At 37.8% G+C, this 7,390-nt stretch overlaps 1 pseudogene; it reads right to left on the bottom strand.

Moving 5' to 3' along the window:
• Positions 1 to 4,709: 4,709 nt before the first annotated feature.
• LOC121477039 lies at positions 4,710 to 5,489 on the bottom strand (annotated as a pseudogene).
• Between the last annotated feature and the right edge of the window lie 1,901 nt (positions 5,490 to 7,390).

Raw genomic sequence — 7,390 nt, 5'->3', positions numbered from 1 at the left:
TCATTTATTTTTATGCTTGTTAAGTGAAAGGTGGAGAAGAATGGTTTGGATGACTGCCATCAGTATGCACTGAGCCTTAAGAGAGCAGCAAAGAGATTAATATGTCAATTATGTCGCTATGTGTTCAGTGGGCCCCCAAATCTGCTTGAGAAAGATAAGTTTCTCTCAACCATGAAAACAAGATAGGGGCGATGGAGAAGCAAGGCACCTGTGACAGTAATTAGTGAGTTTTTATGTGGCGAGAATTTTTCCTAAATGTTAAAAGCAATTCCTTGGAAGCTTGGTTCCATTTTCCCATCTACGTCTTGACTTGTATCTGGGTGGATAAAAAACTGGACACATGCAAACAGATATGTCTACATTCTCCCTTCAGCTGGCTTCAACCAAATAAAACAATGAACCAAACTTAAGAGGAATTTGCTTCATTACTTTTAAGCAAAAGTAATTTGAGAATCATAAGGAAATTAAGGTGTGCACCATAATACGTCAGAAGTATGGCAATTGAAAAAGCAATAGAAACAATGAACATGCGCTAATTTAGCATGTTTTACATTAAAAATCTAGAATAAAATCACGATTTTTGGAAAGGCTGCCAAAATTATCACTTAAAATTTTGGTGATCTAGAATTGATTTTAAGTATTTATTATATTATTCTCCAAAATTCATGTTGGAAAATTTCCTAAAACACACATTTCTCAAAGTAAGAATAACCTACCTTACAAATTATTTAAAGAGATGAAAAAATAATACTTTATGCCAGTGTGAAGGACTTTTAGTTTTTATTTGGATGAAATATTGGAGTGTCGTGGCTTTAAAATTTGCTCTTCAGAATATTTTCTTTCTGTTTTTGTTGCACCAAAAATTATGCATATGTAACTTCAATTAGTTTCTCTTAGCTGCATAGAGTTCAAAATATACTTAAATATTGGTGGAAGCAACATTCCCACAGCCACCAATCAATTACTTTGATTCTTCTGTTTTAAAATTGGTCCAATAATGCACTTTAGAATAGGTCAATATGGCCTCCTATATAGAGTAATATGTCTAATTTGCTTCTATTCATCATGATCATGTAGTTAAGAACAATATACGGAAGAATGATATGTAAAATTGACAAAAGAATTTATAAAATTGCCATATGGGTATAATGTTTTGAAGAGATGGAACACATCCCTACTTCCTCTTTTTCCCATGGACTGTAGTACTCTGGGTATATTGTTCATTTGCATTAACTTGATGGGCCAGCACACCCACATTCTCTGTTTACCAACTCAAAAGAGACCATTTCTCTGTGCCCAGAAGGAATGCTTTCTTGCTGCCCCCTGCAGCATCATTCAGAAATATTAGAGAAAAAATGCTTTTCACTCTCGCCTTCCCAAATCACTTTTCTTCTCAATACAAATTCTTCATTAATAGCACCAACAAAACTTATGAGTATTACACGTGGCAAATGCTGTGGAGATGGTACCAGAAGGACTATAATAACATCCACCTACCATCATACTATCTTTTAAGTTCTACTATCACCAATTCAGGATTGTGATCAGGGAACAAGAAGGGAAAATGTGGAAGTTCATCCTCTGGCTAATGTCTTCTGTGTAACTCACCCATTAAAAGAATGTAAATTCATTATGTAACATAGGAAACTGAAAGCACTGGCTTGGGACTCAGGAAACCTCTCTGTGTTGCATTTGTGAAGTAAGAAACATCCTCATGCCTAAGTTTATTCATCTAGTCCTTCTTACTTAGCACAACTGGAGAACCAAAGAAAAAAACCAACAGGCTGTTTTCATTTGCATCCTGGTGTATGTTGGACTCACATGAGGGATGCTTAACTCGTAGAACACTACAGCTGTGTTTAGTATGCCATAATCAACAGAAGGTACCTCAGCCTTCTGTCATTAAGTGGGTATTTAGAAAAAGTCGTTACATCCTTAGGCATTGCTTTAGAGCTAGGAAAGATCTGAAAAATTCATAGTGATCACTTACCTGAAGTCTTATCTCACCTATTGCCTATATCATTCTGATTAACCACACAGATGCTGCCTTGAACTGCTATGCACAACTGCATTCATCTACTTACATAATAAATGTTGCAAATATATGTTACTTATGCACATTTCTGGTTAGTCATTAACAGAAATAATCCAGTGCTCATTATAAACCAAGCAATCATTGTCCACTATTTATAAGACAATTATAACACTTAAGTCCTCACACCTTTGATTAATATTCTCATTACTGATCTAAGCCTATCTGAGCATTCTTTAGGTTCTTTTGAGTAGATACACATAGCTTTTAATAGTTAGAAGTAGTTGAGGTCTAAAATTCTTCCCCCCTCCCCAGAACTTGGCTACCTAACGGTTATGTTATAATAAAAGCAATTGTGAGAATTAATTCTGCAACACATATATCTATCAGTAATCAGGACAAGGAAAAGACACACAGTCTTCTCTGTAAAAACATTCTTATGTAACTTATTATGTAAACCATACACATTGTGCCTTTTACTCAATGGAGCAAACAGATTGATTGTGTTACAGGATTCAGGTGGAAGATGGAAGAGAGTTCACCATGAATGATGGTGGAGAAATGCAATGCAAAGAAGACAGACTTGATCAGACTCCCAGGAAAAGGCAGGTCTTAGATGAATGAAGTGGGGCCAAGGACGACCTAAGTGGGAAAGAAGTACCAAAAGTTCAAAGATGGAAATCCTGCAGTCAGGCTTATATATTTATGGGATCGCACTTTTCCTAAATCCAGCTGTCAAAGTTGGAACAACATTTTGAACATGAGGAACATTATCATCAAATTATAGGTGTCTTAGCAGCCATACCACCAGAATTAATCTATTCTAATAGGCCACTCAGGCATAAAGATTGTGGATTTCTATTTTTTATAGGCAACTTGACTTTCAGTTGGAATATTTTATAACCTATTCCCTAAAACATGAAGGGCCATGAAAACACTACCTGTATTCCCATTGGCAGTGCAGTGTGTTATTGCTGCTAACAGTGCCAAGAGGGCAACAGTCCTTCCCCATGTTCATTCATTTGTTCATTCATTCATTCATTCATTCATTCATTCATTCATCCAGCAATCTGGATTAAGCACCCACCATGTATCCAGCATTGTGCTATGTTGTAAGCAGTTTCAGTGAGTTGAGAAAAAGGCTGCTTACTATTCCTTACCACCTAGTGACAATGATGACATTAATTGACTAAAGCAACTGTCCAAGGCTATGACCAGGGAGTGGTGTGTGGTGATGGTGGGCAGGAGGAGATAGCAGGGAGCTTTAACTGACTGGGGCACCAACTCCTGAGACCCTCATAAGCAAAAATTCGCAGCTGTTTGCCTACTGGTAATCTGGAAGGCTAGGATTGCTTTTAAGGATGCCTAGAGTCTAGGCTCGATTTAACAATTTCTAAAAGTAGGCTTTAAGACTCTCAAATTGATTTTTAAATGGGGTTCCGGGGTGCCTGGGTCGCTCAGCTGGTTGGGCATCTGACTTTGGCTCAGGTCATGTCCTGGGAGTCCTGGGATTGAGCCCCACATTGAGCCCCGCATTGGGCTCCATGCTCAGTGTTCCCTTCTCCCTCTCTCTCTCTGTCCCTCCACCTGGCACATGCTGTCTCTGTCTCAAATAAATAAATAAAATCTTTTTAAAATAAAGTAAAATGGGGTTCCAATTTACAAAGTAGGAGGCCAGTGTGGTGATTCCAACTGTACCCATTATTTGCTTTCATTTTCCAAGGGCATCCAGAGAATTGGCAAGAATTTCCAGCTGTTTTCCTGTCTACATTCTAAGAAAGTTGAGCTTCCAGGCTTCGAGGTACTTTGCCGGGCAACTATATGCCCAGATTTGCCTGGGACAGCCCAGATTATGTCAGTTGTCTAAGTGTGTAATTATTAATAGCACCCAATTTCCTTCTTCAAAATGTCCCATCGACACGATAATAAATTATGTGGCCAATTAATACTAGCTGACTTCAGCCTTGAATAATAGGTCTCTAAATCCACCAACAATTTGGAAGACTTCTGACAGGTTAAAATACTTCCAACCAAGGAAAATCGCTAGGGGGTTTTCATGATCTAGTTACATGATACTACAAAAGTTTGGTCAATACAGCTAGATGGTTGATAATTCAGGGATACAATTCACTGTAGCCTGCTGGTCAAGGACACAGACTTGAGCCAGCCAGCCAAATTCCAGCCCAGTTCTGCCACTTTCTGCCAATGTGACCTTATCCTCACTTAGTTTCCTCGCTGTAGAGTAAGGATGCTAGGAGTATCTATCTCACAGGATTGCATGAGGATTATATTCACTAATATATGTACAGTTCCTAGAACAGTGCCTGGCACACTGTTAGTCATATAGTAAGGGCTTCCTCTCATTGCTACCTCATCCAGAAAGATAGGCAAGGGAGTGCAGATACCTCTTCAAGATCCTGATTTCGTTTCTTTTGGATATGCCCAGAATATGGCATTGCTGGATCATAAGGTAGTTCCATTTTCAATTGTTTGAGGAACCTCCCACACTGTGTGGTATAATGGCTGCATCAATTGACCTTCCCACCAACAACACACGTGGGTTCCCTTTCTCTCCCCATCCTCACCATCCTCACCTGTTATCATTTCTTTTGTTTTCCATGCCATATTATCTTTAATTAAGTATAAAGACTTCCAATCATGTCACCTAAAAACCAATTTACCCACTGCTCTATTTGGCCACCAGTCTCTTGTCTTTCTCCTCATCAATGGTGAAGAAGATACCACTTCCACAGCAAAGAGCAACCCATGGTTTGTTGTCTCTGCTAATAACAAAAACACTGGAGAGCCAGGTGGCAAACCTGTTGCCATTGGCATCTTCCATGTGAAGTACATCAAAAGAACCAAGGTGTCTCTCTGTTGGTGATCAGACCAATTCTTCCCAGGTTAGCACATCTGTCACCATACACAGATTACCGATGTCAAACTTTATGAAATCAGTAATCTTTCCAGTCTCCAAATCAATCTGAGTGGTGTCATTCACCTTGATGGGAGGTTCAGAATAGCATATGGTGTGAGCATCATGGGTCACCAGATTTGGGATTCCTTTTGTCCCCACAGAGGTCTTTCTCAATTTGCACAACTTATACTTGACCTCCTCAGCAAAGTAGACAGCAAAGTGACCCTTCGTGCCATAGATCAGACCAAAATTCTCCCCAGTCTTGCCAATGCTGATGACATCCATCAAGCCACCAGAGTAGGTTTTATCAGTTTGGACCTTGTCATCAAATCTTAATAAAATGCTGCATACAGGTCTTCTTTACTTCATCTCCATTTAGTGCATATTTAAGTCTATTCTTTAGAAAAGTGATGAAAAGGAGATATCCTCTCAGTTCATGGGGACCAATAGGTGGACAAGGGGCAAATACACCAGTTTATCCAGCAGCCAATGCTTTGGAGCTGCTACACACTTCAGATGCTTCTTGGTATCAGGAGCCATAGCTGCACAATGCATGAAAAGAACTGTTATCATATGTCTTTTTTGCTAATAGTCATTCTAACAGGTGTGAGGTGTATTTCCCTGAATACCAATGTTGAGCACCTTTTCATATATCTGCTATATGAGATATATGAGATGCATATTTACATCTTCTTTCCAGAAATGTCTATTCAGGTCTTTTGCCCATTTTCCAATCAAATTCTTTGGTTTGTTGCTATTGAGGTTGTACAATCATTGCAGCATTATTCAAAATAGCTGAGATATGGGGCAGCCCAGGTGGCTCAGTGGTTTAGTGCCACCTTCAGCCCAGGGCTTGATCCTGGAGACCTGGGATTGAGTCTCACATTGGGCTCCCTACGTGGAGCCTGCTTCTCCCTCTGCCTGTATCTCTGCCCCCCCCCCCTCTCTGTATCTCTCATGAATAAATAAATAAAATCTTTAAAAAAAGGAAACAAAATAGCTGAGATATGGAAACAACTTAAATGCCCATTGACAGAAAATGTGGCCCAAAAATACAATGAAATATTATTTAGCCTTTAAAAATCAGGAAATCCTGTCATTTGCCACGACACGGCCAAAACCGGAGGACATCATGCTAAGTGAAATAAGTCAGATGCAGAAAAACAAATGGTATATGATCTTACTTACATGTGGAATATGAAGTAGTCAAAATCATAAAGCAGAGAGTAGAATGGTGGTTGCCAGGAGCTGAGGGGAGGGAGAAATGGGGAGATTTTGATCAAAGAATACAAAGCTTCAGTTATGTAAAATGAGTAAATTCTGGAGATTTGCTGCATAGCATGATCACTACAGTTAAAAAAACTGTATTGCATACTTGAACTTTACTAAAGAGGATAGATCTTAAGAGTTCTCAACATACACACACATTAAAAGAAAGCAAGAAAAGAAAATAGCAGCTCTGTGAGGTGATGGATATGTTAAATCAGCCTGATAGTGGCAATCATTTCACAATAGAAATGTTTGTCAAGACACCAAGTTGTATACCCTAAATGTATACAACTTTTAATTTGTCAATTGTACCTAAGTAAAACTTTAAGAAAAGGTAAAAAGGTAAGCATAGATGAGTTAACAGATCTCGTATAGATGGGGCCTTAATTGAGTAATGTCATCCTCTAATTCAATACAGCATAAAGCAAATTTAATCATCTTTGAAACCAATGGCAAGTTGCTATAAAACTTCAATTAAGATAGGATATATGTTAAAACAAAATTTTTTATTTATAGTAACACATTGAGCTTATTTGAAGTGAACCTATCTTCTGACTGACCCTACAAAAATGTTACTAGGTTCCATTTTATTGCTCTCAAGACATAAAGCATCTGGTATTATTATAGTATCTTAACATTTTTTATCTTTTAATATTGTAATATTCTAAGCCCCCATCGAATATAAACTCTATTTATGTCTCCCCAGCTCTATGTAAAAGATATCATGTATATTTTTGATTTGAATATGCCTCTAAACCATATAAATTTCATTGTAGACATTTGAGGCAATATATGTTTAACTTGAAAAAGAATCACTGGTAATACTTGATTGTTGCCTATTGAACTGGGACTAGATTATCAGACAGTTCCCAAAAGCAAATACCTTGATAAAATGTTCACAATGGAATTTAGAAATTGAATCCAAAAGACTATGTTGATGTAGTATAAATGGGAACATGAGAAAATATCAAAGTTGAAGTTTTTGTTGGAAGATGAATTTGAAATGATCTCTTATGAATATGCAACTTTTAATACATACTCTCTGAGGTACATTTACACTCACATTTAGAAGTCTAATTAGTAATAAAAAGGAAAGAGTTGGTAATGATAGCACCCCGCTCTTAGGGTCCCTATTATAGATTCTGAAAACAAATTCATTAATATCTTAATAT

This window comes from Vulpes lagopus, chromosome 16, assembly GCF_018345385.1.
Source record: "Vulpes lagopus strain Blue_001 chromosome 16, ASM1834538v1, whole genome shotgun sequence".
In the NCBI taxonomy this organism is placed as follows: Eukaryota; Metazoa; Chordata; class Mammalia; order Carnivora; family Canidae; genus Vulpes; species Vulpes lagopus.
This window is presented reverse-complemented; position numbering and strand designations above follow the sequence as displayed.